Source organism: Eptatretus burgeri, chromosome 6 (genome assembly GCF_056783735.1).
Source record: "Eptatretus burgeri isolate ZD-2024b chromosome 6, Ebu_testis_v1, whole genome shotgun sequence".
Taxonomy (NCBI): domain Eukaryota; kingdom Metazoa; phylum Chordata; class Myxini; order Myxiniformes; family Myxinidae; genus Eptatretus; species Eptatretus burgeri.
The window spans coordinates 98,618,971-98,640,372 of record NC_140966.1 but is presented as its reverse complement, the minus strand read 5'-3'; the positions used below and the strand labels follow the sequence as shown (position 1 = coordinate 98,640,372).

The following is a 21,402-nucleotide window of genomic DNA, read 5'->3' as shown; positions in this document are numbered from 1 at the left end:
CAATCTTCAAATCTTTCCTTAAGAATGCCTGATGCAACCAGTCATTGCATTTCAGCTGCTACTCCTATACCTTCAAACCCATACAGGTGGAGCCAAGTGAGCCTTATTCAAAAGAGAAATAAAACAAAAAAAATTCAATACTTATGTCTGCCAAACCATGTGTCCGATCAGGTTGAAATTTCAAACATATATTCCCCATGACTGCTGGATCATCCTTCTGAAGTCTCACGTCGATTGACCAAGCGGTTCAGGAGAAAGATTTTTTAAAATTTCGGTTAAATCAAATATGGCTGCCAAACCGATGTGACCTGGGATGTTAAATTTTACACCCTATATTCCCAAAGGCTAGTAGATCATGTTTGTGGAGTTTTGGATCGATCTGGTAAGCCATTCTGGAGAAAAAAGATTTTTAAAGCTTTTTATGTTCAATTCAACACGGCTGCCAAATCACGTGACCGATGATGTCATCAATTTTTTTCTGTCGAACATTTTTTTGATAAACAACACTCAAATATTTTCATATTGATTGGATAAAGCGTTCAATGTGTCGAATTATGTCATAATGAAGGCCATCCAATGAAATCCAATTATAAAAAAAAACTTGTTTCCCCATGGGGAGTAGTTCACATGTGCCCAAGTTTCAATTTGTTCCATGGAGTGCTTTCGGAGATACAGAGGTCCAAAGTTTTTCAATTTTCCCAACATGGCTGCCACATCATGTGACTTATGACATCATAATTATCATGAAAAAAAAATTCCACGTGAGTAGTCGCTCCTACAGTGAAAATTTTATGTCAATTCGACAAGCAGTTGTAGAGAAAATTAATTTAAAAGGGAATAAACCCGCAAAAACCTGGCGGAAGTATAATAATATAGAAGAAACAGAAGATTAACAATAGGTGACCCAGCATGAATGGCTTGGCAACCAAATGACATTAAAGCGATGGTAAAGTTGAAAAACAGAAAAATCAATGACACCTTTATTTGCTTTGTGCAATGTACTTCTTTGTCAAATTGCATTCAAGGCTGACCTTTAAGCCTCATTTCGACTTTTATTGGCATGTTATTGTCCAAAAGGAACATCGTGTAGTCCTTGTGAATTTGTTGACACTGGGATGTCTGTGACTCACCAGCAATGAACATTCGCTGCAAATGCTTACTAAACCAGGAATATCTTTCAATTCTTGAAATTGACTTTTGTTTCTAACTGCATCTGCAGCTTGGCTCACTGTAGGTGTTGATAAGGTTCCTTTGCGCATTACAAAGCCTGAATGATCACTAGTGGGGCATATAGAATGCTGCAAACAAAGTCATTATTGAACGACTTTCTCATGGTTGTCCACAAACCTTGAGAGAGAAAAAAAGTTTGAACAAAAAAGTTCAATGTTATTTTCCTTGGTCATCAACTTGAATGGACATTATTAATGGCAACAACCTGAAGGAGATTTTATGAGAGAGACAGAGAGACAGAGAGAGACAGAGAGAGACAGAGAGAGAGAGAGAGAGAGACAGAGAGAGAGACAGAGAGAGAGACAGAGAGAGAGACAGAGAGAGAGACAGAGAGAGAGACAGACAGAGAGAGAGACAGACACACAGAGAGAGAGAGAGACAGACAGAGACAGAGACAAAGAGACAAAGAGACAAAGAGAGAGAGAGAGAGAGAGAGAGAGAGAGAGAGAGAGAGAGAGAGAGAGAGAGAGAGAGAGACGCAGAGAGAGAGAGAGAGAGAGAGAGAGAGAGAGAGAGAGAGACGAGAGAGAGAGAGAGAGACGCAGAGAGAGAGAGAGAGAGACGAGAGAGAGAGAGAGAGAGAGAGAGAGAGAGAGAGAGAGAGAGAGAGAGAGAGAGAGAGAGAGAGAGAGAGAGAGAGAGAGAGAGAGAGAGAGAGAGAGAGAGAGAGAGAGAGAGAGAGAGAGAGAGAGAGAGAGAGAGAGAGAGAGAGAGAGAGAGAGAGAGAGAGAGAGAGAGAGAGAGAGAGAGAGAGAGAGAGAGAGAGACGGAGAGACGGAGAGACGGAGAGACGGAGAGACGGAGAGACGGAGAGACGGAGAGACGGAGAGACGGAGAGACGGAGAGACGGAGAGACGGAGAGATGGAGAGACGGAGAGAGGGAGAGAGGGAGAGAGGGAGAGAGAGAGAGATCCTTTAATACACAATGTAAAGGGAAATTGGTATAAAATCGGCACAGCTGTTTACATGTTCTCAATCACCTGTAAAATAACAGTTGCATCAGTGCGAGCCACAAGGTTGATATCGGCCTAATTTCCATGAATGCTCCATCAGGTGTGGCTAAACTCCTCAAATAGCTCTTCTATGAGAAGAATTGAATTCATTCTAAAAATGTAATTAAACACAGGCAGAATGTTCCCATCAAAACATGTTCCTCTATGATGCGGATTCCAGGTTCAAATCCAACATGCTTTATCCATTTGATACTGTCGACTAATATCCTTGTAATTCATCAGACTGCACCACAATGTATTTGAGTATCCTTGTGTGACACGTGATATATGTACTAAGTCCGACCATGAGGCATGATCATAGTTTCAAAAAAAAAACAAAAACGTATTGTCCGATGTATATTCCAAGTTTAATCTCGTTTCAATGTATACCCTTTGAGATATGAGCGCCAATGCATTTTGGGCGGACGGACGGACAGACTGACAAACACCAACATGATTTTCGAGGGTTTTCGTTAAAAACTCAAGAATGCGGATGTGGACGTTGCTTAAATTTTGAAGATACAAGCTCGACGCACAAAGGATTTACTTCTGAAATTTACAGCTAAATTTGTTTCGTAGAAGCTGAGAAACGAATTTTCAGTCCCAGTGTTGAAGTTGCATACAGAGAAACCATCCGATATAAAGGGAGGAGTGCTTTGCACCTCTCTTGATTGCTAAAAAGCTAAAGATCCTCATCCATCCCATTTGTGTGACCACTCTTTGTCTGGCCCCTACCCTTTGAGCTGTCTGGCTTGGTTAAACCTACCAGGAGTCAATGCTCCCACCAGCATAGCTCTCAGGGTCACTGAAACACAGAAGCCTTCCCACTGCATCAAAGTGGAAGCACATCAGGAAGGCAAGTAGGTAAACAAAAGCAACAGATCAAAAAATGCATCAGTTCACAATCTCTGAATTCTGAAATCAAGGCAACAGTCAAAGTACACAGGTGCTTTGAGATGGATCAAGCACGTGATAATCGACTTGATGGCGTATGGAGCAGTAGTGCTGGATTAATATCGGCCCAATGTCAACACCACCATTGGCCCAACTCTTTTACACCACGTGGCTGCTGTTGGTAACTCGGCGCCACTTTTACAGATGTTGTACCAACATCGGAAACCCTCGCATTACGATTCCAACTTTTGTCAACATCAGGACAACATCTGTGTGCTGTCTGGGGAAGTTGCTACGAGCTAAAACTAATTTACAACAGTCGATGATCAACTTTATGGTTTCGTTAACAGGAGCAAGGCAGCTGCAACTAATTTGTAACGAAGGCACTTCTGAACCAGATGATGAAGCAGTACCAGAAGATGATGTTATAAGATCTGTCGCACAATGTTGCTGAGAAAGGATGCTTTGTTTCGCATCTCTGTGCAAAGTATATTGGTTGTATCCACATCAGCATTGCTGCGGGGAACCCTTACTCTTTATGCGGGGAATAAACAGTGTGAAGAAGTGCACAAGAAGAGCTCACAAGCCTTGCAGAAACAGTGTACCCCAATAAAGGATGATCCAGATCGCCGATTCCATTTCCACTGAGGCGAAGGCCTTGATAAACATCAAGCCACTGAGAGCATTAGGTCAGGTCAGGAATGGAAGCATGCAACGGAGCAGCGCGTCACTGCGTCCACTGTCCGCCGGTAGTCCAGGGGCCTCCGTCTGGCCATCCCCGTCTCATTGAGATGCCGATCAACCTGCTGCAACCACAAAGCACGTGGTCGACCTGTGGGTCTCCTCCACTCACGAGGCTCCCTCGCTGAGAGAATCTGGTGAGCAGGATCAGCGTCAGGAAAATGAGCCTCATGTCCGTACAGCCGCAGCTGACGCTCACGGACTGTACAGGTAACAAATCTCATTTGAGTCTCTCTCAGCAACTGCTCATTGAACACAAAGTCCGACCAGCGATAGCCAAGGATTCTCCGAAGAGACCTGGTACCAAAGGAATTTAGTCTCCATTTCAGATCCCTGGGCAGAGTCCAAGTCTCACATCCATAGAACAAGACTGGAAGCACAAAAGACCTGAAGACTTGGACTTTCATCCTCCTGCACAGCCACTGACAGCACCACACCCCAAGATCCAGTGAATCCATGATTCCCCAGGCCAGACCAAGACATCTATTGACCTCTGCGTCACAGCCAGCAGAGACATGAATATCACTGTCAAGGTAAGTGAATCTGTCCGTCACTTCAACATCCTCACCATAAACAGGTACAGACAGGATAGCAGCATCCAATATGTCATTGAAAGCCTGGATGTTAGTTTTGACCCAGGAAATCTGGAAACCCAGCGGCTCAGACTCCTCATTCAGCACTTCGAGGGCCCCAAAAGGATATCTAAAGTCTCCACAAAGATGAATACATAATCTGCTAAATCAAGGTCAGAGATCTTGACATTCCCAAATGATGCACCACAGCTGGATCTCTTCGGCATCCTCCCCAGAATGCAGTCCATACAAATGCTGAACAGTGTGGGGGCCAGTACACACCCCTGACAAACTCCAGTAACAACAGTAAATAGGTCGGAGATGGCATCACCACATCTCACAGCACTCCCAGCACCAGAGAATAGTTCAGACATCAGATTGTCCAGTCCTGGTGGCATGCCACGAAGACTAAGAATCCTCCAGAGGGCATCCCGATTCACTGAATCGAACACTTGGCAGAGATCAACAGAGGCTGCAAACAGCCCCTGCTGAAACTCTCGTCTGCGTTTGGTGAGGACCTGAAGAGCAAAGAGACGATCAATCGTTGACCTCTTTGGTGTAAAGCCTGACTGCTCCAGGTGCTGGTGCTCAGGCAGATGGTGGCGAACCTGATCAAGAATTATCCGAGCAAAGACCTTGCCCGGCACTGAGAGCAGCGTCACCCCTCGGTAGTTGTTGCAGTCTTGGCGATCACCCTTCCCTTTCCAGAGAGGGACGACAAGGCCCCTCTTCCAGTCAGTTAGGATGATGCCTGTGTTCCAGGCAGAGTACAGAACTGCATGCAACAACATGAGTACAGCATTTCCACCAGCCTTGAGAAGTTCAGCATGGATGCCACAGATCCCTGGAGCTTTACACCATTTCAACCAGTTCACCACAGCCTGTTTCCACAAATGAAGTTGGATCACAGTTGATTGGAGGGTCAGCAATAGGGATAGTAACAGCCCGACATCCAACTCAACAACTGGTGGGTCAGCCTAGTACAGCCGCTCAAAGTAACCAGCCCAGCAGGCCTTCACTTCGGACTCCTCCGTCAAGAGCCCACCACCCTCTGCAATAACTGCAGTCCACCGAGGGATGGGCTTGGATGAACGCAATGTGAAAATTTCTCTGAAAGCAGGACAAGAATCACTTGACCACAGGTGATGCTCTACCCCCTCACAGACTCCTCGCATATAGGCCTCCTTGTCCACCCTCAGCGCACGTCCAGTTTTATGGCTCAATTCCTTGAACATTTCAGCTCTGCCATTCAGCCTGGCCCTGTGACTCTGGTCAATGGTATCCAGTGCCCCTTGAGAGACAACATTCTTCTTCGCCCTACGGTGAGTTCCAAGACATCCACCGGCAACATCAAGAATGGTGGTCTTGAAGGCACTCCATAACTCTTCAGGATTCTCCAAAGCACCCAGACCCCCTAGAAATCCCTACTAAAAGCATCCTCATTTGGAATGGAGAATTCCCTGAGCAGCATCAGAATGCAAACCCAGCAAAAGAAGTTCACAAAGACATCTCCACGAGTGTGCTCTTTGCATTCCATGTTAATCTCTCCCTTCTTGCACAAACTTTGTCTCTCACCTGTCTGTCTCTGTTTCATGCACCTTTACACTTCAGGTCAAAAGTTTTAGAACACCACCATTTTTCAGTTTTTACTAAAATTTAAGCAGTTCAAATCCAGTGAATAACCTGAAATGGTACAAAGCTAAGCACTAAACTGCCAGAGGTAAGAAAAAAAAGAAGAAAAAGGTTTAGGTGACTAAAAACTGAAAAATAATGTACATTTCAGAGTTGTTAAAAAATGCCCTTTTCAGGAAACAAGTAATGGGTTAGCAACTGCAGCTATTCTGCAGCAATGGAAGTAAATTAAGCCTTGAATGTTGATGCAAACAATTCCTACAGGTGTCTCAACTTTTGTTCATGAGTTTTCAACCCTCTGTCTGTGTAAAAGCAGTGTTGGAACAGACTGTGTTGCTCCACCCTGTGAAGCATTATTTGGACAATTTTGCACTGCAGGAAGTACTATATTGCAATCATAATGGTGAGAAAAAGACAATTAACAAAGGAAGACAGACAGACCATTATCTATATATTATTAAAACTCTCATCTTGTAAAAAAAATGTACGTATGTATGTTTGTATGTATGTATATATATATGTATATATGTAAGTATGTTCCCAAAATACAGCCAAAACAGTGCAAGATAGCACAAAAATTTCAGGCCACCTTACTCACTATTCTCCTGCGGTGTGCAGTATCAAGTTTCGTTCAAATCAGGCAACGAAAAAAATTATTAAAAAATCAATTCCCGATTCAGTCAAGTACTCTTCAGGAAAATTTGATCAATGCAAACAACCTCAGCGGTATAGTTTGCTGGAGCTATCTTTGTTTCTTTTTTGAAATGATGTTTTTATCAACTGCTGTCACAACAGGAACCTAACGGGTTCACGGGTTGTCTAGTAAGGCCTAGGTCCAATTTGCCACGGTGGCCGTGGGGGTCTCCAAAATCTGCGGACACTATCAATTCTACGGCGGCTGCAGTATTTCCACGGTCACACAATGAAGCAGTTACATATGTTTTTATTTTTCGGGTAGCCGCACGGTGTGTTTATAAATTGTGGAGACCGAAAACGTGGGGGTGCCGTACGGTATTTGATTTGATGTCGCACGGTGACCTTAGAGCGTCCCTGCGGCGGCCATAGAATTCTCAAGGCAGACGCAAGGAGACCTCAAGGTGCCCGCAAGGCGACCGCAGGGGTCCTAAGGCAAACGTGCGGCCAGGCGGACGGTAACGAGTGGGTTTTACTGAAATAAAAATATACTAGTATATATAACTGAATATACTATAACTATCATATACCGTGGTCCCCCAGAATCCGAACGGCCAAGCTGTTTGAACAAATTGGAATCCGAACAATTTTTTCGAGAAAGTTTGGCCCTAAAAACCCAATACATTTAAAAAAAACCGAACAAAACGTAGCGTTCATGTTTGTTCACGTGTCTCCCCCACCTGTTCGACCCGCATCTTCGTGCTTTGTTCATTCAGTTAAAGCTATGACGTAGATGTGTTCCACGTCGACCGTACGTAGGGCGTACGGTGGGCTTGCGTTTTCCGTGCGGCTGCCGTAAGCTCTTCTTAATGAAAAATGAATTTTCCCAACCCCCCCCAAAAATTACGGCACCCCCACGTTTTCGGTCTCCACAATTTATAAACACGCCGTGCGGCTTCCTGAAAAATAAAAACATGTGTGACTGCTACATTGTGTGACCGTGGAAATACTGCGCCGCTTTATAATTGTGTGTGTCTGCACAGTTTGTAGACCCTCCGGGCGCCGAGCCAAATGTGACTTAGGCCTTACCTCGTGTTTTCACCTTCGTTTTTTTTTTTAATCATCTTGTGTTTTAATTATTAACAAAAAATGCAATCAGATCACGTGGTGTGACGGACTGTCGGGCAAGGATTGAATTTCACAGCAAAACCGGTTGTAATTTTTAATATCCATGATTACGTCAGTCCGATGCGTTTGATGAAAGTGATTGTGGTTCTGGGGGCATCATGTTTGATGAGCTGCCCTGGGGGCAGCGCTCTCGCAGAGTGCGCGAGCGATCGAAACCCAGGCCGGAGCTCGAGCCTGTGTGGACCTTTGGATGTGGTGATTGTACCAGTTTACATACAATACACCGCCACCGAAGGTCATTTACTCATCCTATTTTACCTTAAACATGGGGAATTTAAGTTTAAAGTGTCTTGAAAGTGGGTTTTCTTTGGGTCCACGAACGGATTAATTCACTTTCCATTATTTCTTATTGGGAAAATATATTTTGAATGCGAACTTTTTGCAATCCGAACAGCCTCCAGGAACGAATTAAATTTGGATTCTGGGGGCACCACGGTGTATAGGCAAACACCTATACTCCGATCTCTAGCGGGAGCGCACGGTGGACGCACGGTCGACGCAGACTGCCACGGAGGCAGACGTCGGTGCACGGCGGGCGGAGGGAAAACGTGCGTCGACCTTGCGTTGCCCACAGGAAGTCACACAGACCACAAGGCCACCGTACAGTGACCGTGTAAATAGTGCGGCCATCGTAATTTTTTGGGGGTTGGGAAAATTCATTTTTCATTGAGAAGAGCTTACGGCAGCCGCAAGGAAAACGCAAGCCCACCGTACGCCCTACGTACGGTCGACGTGGAACACATCTACGTCATAGCTTGGCTGGTCTCATTGCTACGGCGAGCGTAGAAATGAAAAAAAGTTATAACTCCGCGATTTCATTCCACGGCGACCCTACGGCCTGTAAAATATAGCCAAACGGCGTAGGGCGACCCTGAGGCCACCTCAGTTTCTCTGTGACCACCGCACGTTTCTGTCAATTCAGAGGGCGTACGGCCGCCTTATCCTCACCGTAGAGCAAATGTGACTGAGGCCTAACCCTTCAAAGTGTAGGTCTTTCCTTTAGAGAAATTGCAAAGAAGCCAAGGTGTCAGTGAGTCGTTTCCTACAACATCAAAAGGCACTTGGAAACTGGAGGAAACTCTGACAGGAAGGTCTGGCAGACCCAAAGCCACAACACAATCACAAGACAAGTTTCTGAGAGTCAACAGCTTGCGTGATGGGCGGCTCACAGGACAGCAGCTTCAAGCACAGCTTAACACTGGTCGAAGCAAGGAAGTGTCAGTTTCAACTGTGAAGAAAAGACTTTGAGCTGCAGGTTTGACAGGTCGAGTGGCAGTAAGAAAGCCATTGCTAAGATGGAAAAATAAGAAAAAGAGGCTTGCCTGGGCCATGAAGCACCGCCAGTGGACTACTGAAAAATGGAAGAAAGTCTTGTGGACCGATGAATCAAAATTTGAAATCTTCGGTTCATCACGCAGGGTTTTTGTATGCCGTCGAGAGGGTGAAAAGATGGTTCCTCAGTGTGTGACACCAACTGTCAAACATGGAGGAGGAAGTGTGATGATCTGGGGCTCTTTTGAGGGATCCAGAGTCGGCGACTTGCACAGAGTGACTGGCACCCTGAACCAAAAGCGCTACCACAGCATTTTGCAGAGCCATGCAATACCCTCTGGTCTTTGCCTAGTTGGTCAGGGGTTCATCCTACAGAAAGATAACGACCCAAAACATACCTCCAGGCTATGTCAGAACTACCTTAGAAGAAAAGAACAAGACGGTAGGCTTCAAATCATGGAATGGCCAGCACAGTCTCCAGACTTGAACCCCGTCGAGCTGGTTTGGGATGAACTGGACAGAAGGGTGAAAGCAAAGCAACCTACAAGGGCAACACATTTGTGGGAACTTCTGCAACAGTGTTGGGAAAAACTTTCCAAACAATATTTGATTTCCATTGTAGAAAGAATGCCACGAGTGTGTTCGGCTGTTGTATCTGCAAAAGGTGGCTACTTTGATGAGTCAAAAATTTAGATTAAATTTTGTTCAACAAAACGATTCCATGATTTCTTTTTTATCCGCAATTGTTTATTTGTTCTATGCTTTAATATCAGAGTACTGTACATTGAAACATGAAACTGCTTACATTTCAGTAAGAACTGGAAAAATGGGGGTGTTCTAAAACTTTTGACCGGTAGTGTATGTGTAGCTTTCAAGACTTTCCCTTCACTATCCAATGGCCATTCACACAGCTGCACATAGCCTCCAAAGCCCAAGGTTTGTGAAGCATGCTCTTGGCTGCCCAGGCATATCCACCATGTCATAGTCCCTTTGTGCTATGATTAATTAATTATCAATGTAGTTCACAATTCACTGCAATTTACTGAACTACCATCTCTTATGAATACATTAAATCTCAACCATTTGATACAGTCTGGCACCACACATTGCTCTAAAAACTTGTTGCCTATAATGGCAGGCATAGGCAACCTTTTACGAGTGTTGGGCCAGTACACAATATTTTGGAATGCACATACAGGCCGCATTCCCGAGAATGACCAGCACCTGCCAAAATAATGTTATCTTGGCGCATGAGACGGTTTGGTTGGTACAATGGGTAACACTTGCAATTCAAGAGGTCCCGATGATATTTTAGTGAACTTCAGCACACCGGCAAATAATTTATGGAGGAAAACCTGAAAAATTTCGACCAATTGCAACCAAAAGAACAAGTTTGAACACACAGTGCTTCAGAAAATTGAGACATTGTCATTGTCAGGAATGGTGAGTTTTACACGACAGAATATGGGAGTCCAACAGGGACTTCATACCTGGTGTTGGCTTAATGGTTAGGGTGTCGGGCTTGAGATCCGAGGGTCCTGAGTTCAAATCCCGGTTGGCCATTGAATCGATACCAGGTGGGGTCGACTCAGCCTGTCATCCTTCTGCGGTCGGCAAAATGAGTACCAGATTGCTGGTATGATTGAGCCATTCAAGTATCCTGCATCAGAGTGGGGACCCTTCCAGGATGGTGCCCAACAGCCCAGGAGACTGCTTCGGCAGCACCGACACTCTGGACAGAGTCTGATCCCGATGGATGAGAGCACAGACTTCCAAGTTCATGAAATCCATGTCTAATTTAATTGAGGCGTTTCCTGACCTTTGGATGCCTTCCACGAAGTGTTCAAGATTTGGGGAGAACTCTGAAGTCGCGACTCTCAAACAACTCGCCAGATGGTCTTCAGTGAGCTTGGATCTGTGGCTGCACTTTGCGAACTTCATTCGAGAGAATAACTGCTCGCATGCATAAGTGTCGCTGAGCAGCAAAATCTACCTCGGTACAAATGCCATTCGACTTGGATATTTGTCCCCTGGGAAAGATTTGTATGAAAGTCCTGAATCTGAATGTGTTGAAATTTCAACTTAAAATAAAGGTCCACTTGTAGTTCTACCAGCTCCATCTGTAGATGAGCTGGAGTACCTTCAACTCCAACATAGAATGGTGCAGAGAAGAAGCTCAGATTGGTTTATTCTCTTTTGAAGTCAGCAATACAGGATCGGTATTCCTGGGTCAAGCCATCAAGCTCAGCAGGAAATTTGCTTCCTTTCTCTGTCCAAATATGTCCATTCCCAAGGACTTCAAGTAGGGTTGGGAAGTGAGATGCGTCATCTTCTCGAAGTTCCATTTTCCACAACCACAGTTTGTTTTTCAAAGATTTGATGTGGTTGTACAAAAAAAAAAAAAAGTTGTCCTGAATCAACTTGCCTTTGCCTCATGGAAAGCAAACCCAGCTGAGGGTAATCTCAGTTCCTTCCATAAAGCTTGGAACAAGTGTGTATCTACCCTCAGGAGAGCCAGAAAACAACATCTTTCTCAGCTCAAGTCTGAACACTCAAACCTCTCTTCCTTCTCCAAATCCTGGTGGCATCTAATCAAATCTGTTTCTGGTGTATGTTTTCCCTCTCAATCCCCTCCCTTACCTCAAATGGCCGCACTGCTGATACCGCACGTGAAAAGGCTGAATGTCTAAACTCCGTGTTTGCATCGAAAACTTGTGTCCAAAACCCATTGCTTTCTGGACCCACCTTACCCAGTCACACCCAACTGTCCCTGGACTCTGTGTCCTTGTCTCGTGACAAGGTGGACAGCTTGCTGTCAAACCTCGACTCAGATTCTGCAAGCGGTCCAGAAGCCATCAGCCCACGTGTCCTAAAAACCTGCTCCTCTGCTCTTGCTCACCCTCTCTCTGTTCTATTCACCCTCTCATTTGCTCAAGGTCGTCTGCCATCTGCTTGGAAATCAGCAAACATTACTGCCCTGCATAAAAAGGTGCAAAAACAGATCCCTGCAATGACAGACCAAACAGCCTTATCTCAATCATCAGCAAGGTTATGGAATCCATCATCACTTTAGACAATAAATCTTTCCTCTTCTCCAATGGCCTGATTTCCGATCATAAACTTGGTTTCAGACCAGGTCACTCTATCCTGGATATGCTGCTTCTGCTCTCCCAACAATGGATGGAGGTCCTCAATGCTAGACATGAAATCAGAGCCATATCCCAAGACATGTTGTGTGCTTTTGACATGGTCTGGCATCCCGCCCTGCTCACCAAACTCTCTTCCTATGGTATCCAAGGTCATCTCCACTCATGGCTCGCAGACTTCCTCTCCTGTTGCAGCCAACGTGTGGCCCTAAATGGAGTTCTCAAGGCAGCGTTCTGGGCCCTATTCTTTTTCTGGTTTTCATCAAAGATCTCTCCGACTCTCTGGAAAATCCTCTTTATCTCTTTGCTGATGACTCCACCCTCTGCCGTACCATATGTCATCCCTCAGACTGGCAAGCAGCAGCTTCTTCGCTCTGCAGATCTGGGTAAAATCACAAACTGGTTCAACAGATGGAACATGTCTTTCAATCCAGACAAATCTCACACTCTCACTATGTCTCTCCAAAAGGACCGTTTGGAACCCCCCCCCATCCACTTTCTCAACAATCCTCTGGAAGAAGTCCTTTCTTTCAAGCTTCTTGGTCTCACTATCTGCCGTGATCTTTGCTGGGAAAGCCACATTTTCAACCTGGTCTCCAAACCGACTGGGAATCCTCCGTCGTGCAAAGTCCTTCCTCGGCCCAACTGAGCTCCTGACCACATACAGAGCTTTCGTCTACAGCCTGATGGAGTACTGCTCTCCTTATTGGGCTGGTGCTCCTGCCTCCCACCTTTCTCGGCTTCATTCTGTGGAAACCAAGGCATTTAGGATCATCGGTATCTACTGCGGTGAGGCTGAGTCTGTGGGCCTCTCACCGCAGGCAGGTCGGTGGTCTTTCTGTCTTCTACCATCTCCTCTCCGGTCTCGCCTCCCCCCCAGCTCTCTCTACGATTTGTCCCCACCACATTTCTGCAGGGCGCTCATGGTCCGCCAACAACCCCCTTCTGGTAAAACTACCACAATCACGAATCACTGCTCACCTTCACTCTTTCATTCCCCTTTTTTTCCCCACCTTTGAAATAAACTTCCTCACTCTGTTCAATCCCATTATTCCCTCCAGGCCTTCAAAACAGCTGTTCACCACCACCTCTTATTGTCCCCCATCCAAATCCTTGATCTTTTCTACCCCCGTTAATCCACGCCAACCCACCTCCTTCAAATTCCCTACTTTCCTTCCTGAAAGTCCCTGTCGTGTCCACCTTGTATTCCCCATGTTCCCCACCCCATCCCTCTCCCTTCCACATATCTCCTAGTGTCTCTGTTCCCCACTGTTTTGGCCTTCCCATTCCTCTTGTCTCATGCCCCCCTTGCTGTGTGTTGTGTGTTAGCTCTCATATGAGCCTCGACAAGGTATACAAAAAAAAAAGCAACTCATGAATCAGTTGGCCTCTTTTCTACAACTTGATGTTCAAGTCATCGAAATGCGTCATAATGTCGAGGAGGAATGCCAAATCGGCCAACCACTCTTCATCTTGCAATTCCAGCATCCAGCCCCTTTATTCCAATGAAGGTTGATCCCTCGTCTCTGAGATTGCAGTAATCATTTCACCATTTTATCCTTACTGAGCCAGGGAATGTCGGAATGATAAATGAGATCTTCCACGTTTGAATCCAGGTCATCAAGGAAATCTCGGAACCGGCAATGATTCAAAGCCCGAAGCTGAATGAAATTGATTTCGGTCATGACTGGGCCAATAACATGCTTGAAATCAAGCGCATTGCCGCAGCGGTTCTCCTGGTGTATAACACAGCGGAAGACAGTCAGTTCTTCCAGATCCAATCCACGATGAGTGATGTGGTGAGAGGGCAGCACAGGCCACATTGAATAGAATTTTTGAATTATATTTGCAAATAAAATTAATATTTATACTAAAAGTTTATTGTTAATATTATTATTACTATAAATACTTTGGGGGGGGGGGGGTGGGAATGGGTGTGAGGGAGAGGACGAAAGCAGTTTTAGGGTGAGCACAATCAAATTCCAATTTAAACATATATTGTTTCTGCTCCCATTACTTTTCCAGATAAACCATTCTATACATTAACTTCCAGCTGACTGACAGGCCTCTGCCATATTACTGTTCTAACTCTCCTGTTCTTCACTTTCAGGCGATGGCCCATGGTCCTATCACTGTCTAATCTGCTGAAAAAACATTTTGAACATAATTATCAATACCCTTCATATCATTACCTTAAATGGGCTGACAGGATGGCCAAGAGGTACGCATACTTGCCTCTCAGCTGTCTCGTCTGGGTTTGAATCACAACCCAGCTATAAGCTGTCATCCTGGTGTTTCAAAGGCAGGATGATTCATCAATTGTGTGCAGTCACTTGGATGGATGTTAAACGGGAATCCAGTCTGCCAGCATTAGTTTGTGGACGTTAAAGATCCCACTGTGTCCTTCGTGAAGAGTAGGCAAGCCACCACTATGAACAAATTCCAAATTCCTGCCCAAACTAGCAGAGGGCATTGCATCAATGGCACGGCTGCGCCCTCAGCTAATGATGCTGCATTTGAACGAAGAAGAATATCTTTAACATTTCAATCAAATCCCGTCTCCTTCAGCTGCTCGTCCGAGCTTAGTCTCGCTGGGAATCAATCGAGTTGTTCTCCTTGAACCCAATCTATGGCAGCCACATACTTCGTCATGTGTATTTCAACCCTGACAAACCTCACACTCAATCTGTCTCTGAAAGCGCCATCTGGTGAACCTTGCCTTTTCTTCTCGAACAAATCTATTGAAGATGTTCAGTCAAATGTTTTGGCCTCATCATCAGCCGTGAAGTTTCTTAGGCAAACCATATATCCACGTTGGCCTCCAAAGCTTGTTCCCCACTCCAAAGCCTGCTGAGAATCTTCAGTAACGCAAAATCTTTTCTTGGAAAACATGACCATTTATCAAGTTACAAAGCAGCTTGGTGGTGGCTTAGTGGTTACGGTGGTGGCTTGGGATCCTCGGGGTCCTAAGTTCCAGCCCCGCTGGCCACTGAATTAACATCAGGGGGGTTGACTCAGCCTGTCATCCTTCCGAGGTCAGCGAAATGAGCACCAGTATACTGGTAATTATCCCTGCAGGGTCGAAGGCGACTAAAGGGTTGGCGTCAGGAAGGGCATCCGGCCGTAAAAACATTGCCAAAAGAAAGTGTACCATGATTGGAGCCCACAAAAAGCTGACCCCTGCTCAGGGGAAAAAAGGCTTTAAAATGGTGCGATTATGATCAAGTTACAAGGCATTCGTCCACAGCTGATTGAAGCACTGCTCTCTGATATTGGCTGGTGCTCCTGCCTCACACCTTGTACTTTTGATGCTGTGGAAACGAAGGCCCTCAAAGCTGATGTTCTTAAAAGCTGATGTAATGCCATCGGTATTTTCTGACACTTTCTTGCCTTCAAATGATTTTATGCGGATGAAGTTGACGAATGCACCAACAATGACATGTTGGCCAATCAAATCACGTGACCGAAAAACCCAGGTGACTGTCTCTGCTGCACAAAAAAGCCATCATCAACAATACATCCTTCTGTACATCACATCCGAATGTGACTGGCCTGCAGGCACTGTGCCTCCAGTGGGTTTGTCTAATCCTTGCCAATTGACACAGACGGTGACAATAGGTGTAATCCACATCTGTGAAAGAGGTTCCGGGGAAAAAGTGCTATCGGTGTAATACGCAGTCCGATCCTCCTTTCTATCGTAGATTGTTTACAAATGCAGAAAACATTTAATTTATTTCAAACATTCGTTTCCTCCAAACTTGTTTGTTGCTCCATTGTTTTCTCATTGTTCACTCAACAATGAGAAAATATTGTGCAGTAGATAAAAAAACATTGTTATTACATTGCAGCATCTGAAATTTATCAGACCAGGACATCTAAAGCAACATTTACTAATACTGGGTCTCAGCGTGTCTGACGATAAATGGATCATGTGTACAAGTGAAATGAAAATGCCCCCAAAAAACTATCCGTTTGTGGTTTTCAATAACTATAAACTTCACATTTTATTGCTTTAACTCAGGCCTGTGAAACACCTGTTGCATTGATGTAACCCACAACCCCTCTGATGTAATAGTATCTCCAAAAGAGTGGAGGCAATAAAAAGTTTACAATTACATGACTTCAGAGTCAACATCAAATGGATGAACCTTGACTTAGAGCACGGCAATCCTTGATAAATTGTATGGTCGTGTGATGTAAAGTACAACATCTGTCTAGAGGTGGAAGGTAAGAGATGCCATCTAGTGGATTCCGGTGAGAGCAGTGAGGCACTAGAAAATAAATATATATACATTGTACATATACAGGACATACATACATACATACATACAAGACTTATTTCTTAGTTTGTCTGTAGATAGATCCTTGCCCTGTATCCAGGGGTTTGGGGGTCGGGGGGGGGGGGTGGGAGGGTAATGCGTTTGAGAGGATAATCTGCATTTCCCCGATGTTATCATCCCCTTCTCCACCTGCTCTTGAACTCCTCAATCCACCAACAATCCACTTCACCAAACCTCAATTCACAATCAACTGTTTATCTAACTCTTCATTCTTCTATTATTCACAATTAACCATTGTTCATGTGTCCCTCACTGTAGGCAATTAATCCTCCGGACTGGTCAAATTACCTTCCCGGATTCTTCTTTCCCTGCGCTCCGACATTTATCATGCGGGACAATGCTTCTCAAACATATGAACAATAAGTAGGAGTACAATCGAGTAGAGAGGGGTGGGGCGAGGGCGCCATTGGCCATCAGACGTAACAACGAGGGGAAAACCATTTGGATATTAGCGCGTGTGAGGGTTGGAGTGGGGGCACTTCCTCGTTGCACCCACATCAAGAGGGGCGAGGCGAGGGCACCCCGAGGCCGTTAGGTGCAGTGAAGGATGGATTCTCCATGGCCCGATCGCTGCACCCGCCTCCGTGGGACATGCACCAATGGGAAAGATGCTCGCGTAATGTTTGCTCCCTCAAAGCCACACCCGGCTTGGCAACTTATAAAAAGCCAGGACTCCGCTCAGTTCATGGCTGTTTGTTGATACTCCAGGGACTATGTTGTTGATGCCCCAGGTGTTGTTTGTCGATGCACCAGGGGTGTGAGTACATCGCAGACTGCCTGATTTGGAGATTGTCTGCAAGCGTGCAGGTCACGCTGGACCGACTGCTCTGGGGTACGAGGTGCAGGAGAGAGTCGTGGCAGACAGAGGCGAGCGGCCCACGAGCCAAGGGCGTGGTGAAGTCCCTGGGGCGTCACACAGCTCCATAAACACTTGCATCACATGCTTCTGACACAACACCGACACTCCACCACATAACCCCTCATCCCATAACCCCCCTCCCCACAATATTTGAACTGATGCAACCCCACTTGGTTGAAGTGAGGTAATGGAGGAGTCATCCTCACACCCTGCTCTACTTCCTTCTCCTCAATTCTTCTCGCCTCCTCCTTCCCGGAATGAATGATGGTGCCATGTCTGTTGTGTAAGCAAGTCTGTATAAGAAGGAAATATGTATGAGCAGTAAGTCTTTCCTTTGTGTCTTTTGCCTTTTGTCTTTGATTGCTTTTTGATTGCTTGCCTGTGTAAATTAAAATGGCTGTTGGTTGTTTGCAAATATGTTTCATGGTTGCCTGCTGGTGTGTGTGTGTGTGTGTGTGTAAATAAATAGTTGTTGCATTTTCAGACCTGCTCATTTGTCTTCCTTTCATTGATCCGACATAGCGTGTTCATAATCAATAGACGGGAAGTTGTTGCCCCAATGATTGGCTCTGTGGGTTAGCCAGCGCTGCACTCACCGTTCTGCTTGGCAGTGATATGAGTGCATGCTGAGGGCACAAGCCTCGGTTAGTTGGGCCACGTCACCCCGAGGTAAATGATGTTAAATGGAGGAACACTGGGAGATTTTGCTGTCTGATTGACATTTGTGGTTGCTTCAACACACACATATACCTACAAAAACTGACCCCTCCCACACTTCTCCAGCTGAAGAAGCTGTGCAAAGCAACCCAAGAAGACCGACACCAGGTAAGGTCTTCTTGGGTTGCTTTATGCAGCTTATTTGGCTGGAGGAGTGTGGGAGGGGTCAATTGTTTATATAATCCGAGCCACCTGGGTTTAGTTGATTAGGTGAGAGCTGATTGGCTATTCACTCCATTCACAGGTGAGAGATGTGGGTGGGTCTTTATTTATATATTAACTGCTTTTGACGTTTGCACGTGGTACATGCTTGGGAGCCTCATTGGTCTGCATTGCTGTGTGCGCTCTCACTGATGATTCGCCAATAAGCGATGAAACTGGTCCGGTAGCTGAGGGGGTGTGCAGCATTGGGATTCTCATGTGTGTACTCTGTGTGAACGTCTTGATAGTTGTTTAGGAACTCTGGGAAGGGTTTGAAACAGCAAAGCGCTTGCCTTGTGTCGGTCTTCTTGGGTTGCTTTATGCAGCTTATTCGGTGAGAGGAGTGTGGGAGGGATCAATATATAATGCTAGCCACCTGGGTTTAGTTGATTAAGTGAGAGCTGATTGGCTATTCCCTCAATTCACAGGTGAGAGATGTGGTGGGTCTTTCTATATATATATATATATATATATATATATATATATATATATATATATATATATATATATATATATATATATATATCCCAATACAGGACTTTCAAATCTCAATCAAAGTGGTGTGAAAACATGAAATGGGGTGCTTTGGGCAATGTGGTGAAGAGGTGTGACCATCTGGAGGAGCAGACAGCGGTCTTCATCAAATACATGACCATACACACACAGTGCAGAGAAGGAGACTAATCTTGTAAAGCATTCCTGGGTAAAGGCTTTTCTGAGTCGGGGTGTATGCAGGTGTGCCTGACTGAGTGGCTGGTCTAACAATTTGGGACTCAATCGGTCCTCTCAAATGCCAATTGCCCTATTCAGTCCGTACCATTGGCAGGCACTCATTGGATGGTGCGGAGGAGAGAATCTCATCCAAACCGAGTGCATAATCAAAGCACCCATTTTTCAATTTACCTTTAATCTTGCTACGGTGATCCTCGTAACCAATTTGCCCACTGCTTACCCTACTGGTAACAACCTTTGAATTTGGGCATGACCGTTGTAAATTCTTCAAAACTGTTGTGTGTTAGCTGTTGTGTGTTCGTTAGTGATTTTTCATTGGTGAGAGGCACAATCTTTGACGGGTCTCCACTCTGATGTCAGATACTCGAATGGCTCATTCTTCCCAATAAGCTGGAACGCATTTTGCTGACCTCAGAAGGATGACAGGCGAAGGCAATGCACCTGGTGTTACTTAATGGCACAACATGCTCTCAAACTCAGGACGCTAAGATCAGGACATGATAGGGGCTCAAACTCAGGCCACCTTATATCTGAGTGGTGCGGCTCCGTAAGAGACCTCCTCGCCTGGCTCAAGCCATCGATGGGACCTAAGACCTTGGGGCTAACTAAACTGGAGCATCTTCCTGGGCTTGCTAATTGTGGAGCCCTCCCTGCCTCCCATACGAAGCTCTCTCTGGCAACCACCACGCTTGTGTGGCATCAACATTCCGCAGACCCTGTCCATTAGATGGTCGGATCCTCAATCAAAAATGATTCGCCATTCTGGGGTCTCTCAAACTGCTCAGAATATGCCAAGGCTCGGTGCCTTCAATAATTGCTCTCCTAACTCTCAGGCCACACTCTCAGCCCACAAACTACATGTTTGCACTCCCACTATTAATTCCACTACACATTTACCATTCCCAATGAGCAGCAGCTTTGCAGCTTCCATTTTCCAAATCCTCCAACCACTGACCTGACCTACAGTAACTGGAGGCTCCCTCCAATAGAGGCATTGCTCTCACCCAACTCTTCACACCACTCACTCACCGCACCATACACACCGAAAATTTTGCCCAGCATTCAACTTTTTTCCACACACACATCATCTCATTTTCCACACAGTCTTCACTCATCCGAAATATGGTGGAGCAAGAAAATGTAGGAGAAAGGTGCATCCTAATTCTATGGTCACTAAATTAAAACCAATTCAATCAATTTAAATTTCCCCAACTAAAATTTCACAAACTTTACTCAAATTTCCTGAAACTAGAAACACATGCTCCTTTTGAGAGCATTGGCAAGTCATCTTCCCAAGGGGGTGGGGGGTGGAGTTTGTGGTTTTTTTTGTGCCTATGACCTGACCCTGGGTACTACCAACATGTATGCAAAATTTGGTAGAGATCGGAGCAACCCTGTTTTTACCTATGATTTTCAGATGTACATACACACATACTGTATATCCAGAGAATTGCCTTCTGTGACATAGTTGGATGCCAATTGGTCCATAAAATTATTTGTACATCAATTTTAATTCGTCCTCTGTCACCTTCTGCTCTCTGTCACCCATCAGTCCGTCGCTGCCACTACCGCATGTCACCTCAGAGAGCTTCACAATCCTGTGTCCTGCTGGCTCACTTGGCTCCTTGCTACTCCCAGCTCCTCTGGCTCCTGCAATCTACTTCTCTTGATCCCAAGTAGGCCCTCGGCTCGATAGCAACGCGGGTGGTGGACGGACGGTCACCCATAGAGTATCTATCTCCTAGGAGAAGCGACATGATGCGTCCCACAAACTTCTGGTCACGTCGGTCATAGGCGCCATTTTGTTTCCATCGACAGCTCATCACTGTTTTTAAAATGACAAAATGCTGTGCCATTGGATGTAACAATCGATCAGAGAAGGATTTCAAAATGTCTACATTCCCTGCAGATGCTGGAAGGAATATAATTTGGGAAAATAAGTTGCTGGATTCACCGCTGGAGGGGGTTTGTCCTGTCGTTTTGTATTTCAGGATTTGTGTTCATATTGTGTCTTGTGTAATAAACTATGTATCTCTTAAGGAACGGCTTGCCTTGTATTTCCGCCATTTTGCCGCACAAATTATTGGGTTCATTTGAAATTCCTGGAGGATTTAATTTATCGCAATCTTGATTTACAACCATTGCAGGAATAGCTCTGCTGGATCACAGGTTGGCGAAAACCGCTCGAGGTCGGCTTGTGAGAAACATCGATAGCTTAGCCATCTTTGATGTCTCGACTTTAGCATGATGGTA

At 45.3% G+C, this 21,402-nt stretch overlaps 1 long non-coding RNA gene across 1 annotated transcript in view; it reads left to right on the top strand.

The window, feature by feature from the left end:
• LOC147025438 (uncharacterized) overlaps positions 1 to 21,109 on the top strand; it is a 79,280-nt gene extending 58,171 nt beyond the window's left edge. The window contains exon 3 of the long non-coding RNA XR_015059526.1: positions 20,702 to 21,109. This is a non-coding gene — a long non-coding RNA (uncharacterized LOC147025438). The remainder of the gene's footprint in view (positions 1 to 20,701) is intronic.
• The last annotated feature ends 293 nt before the right edge of the window (positions 21,110 to 21,402 follow it).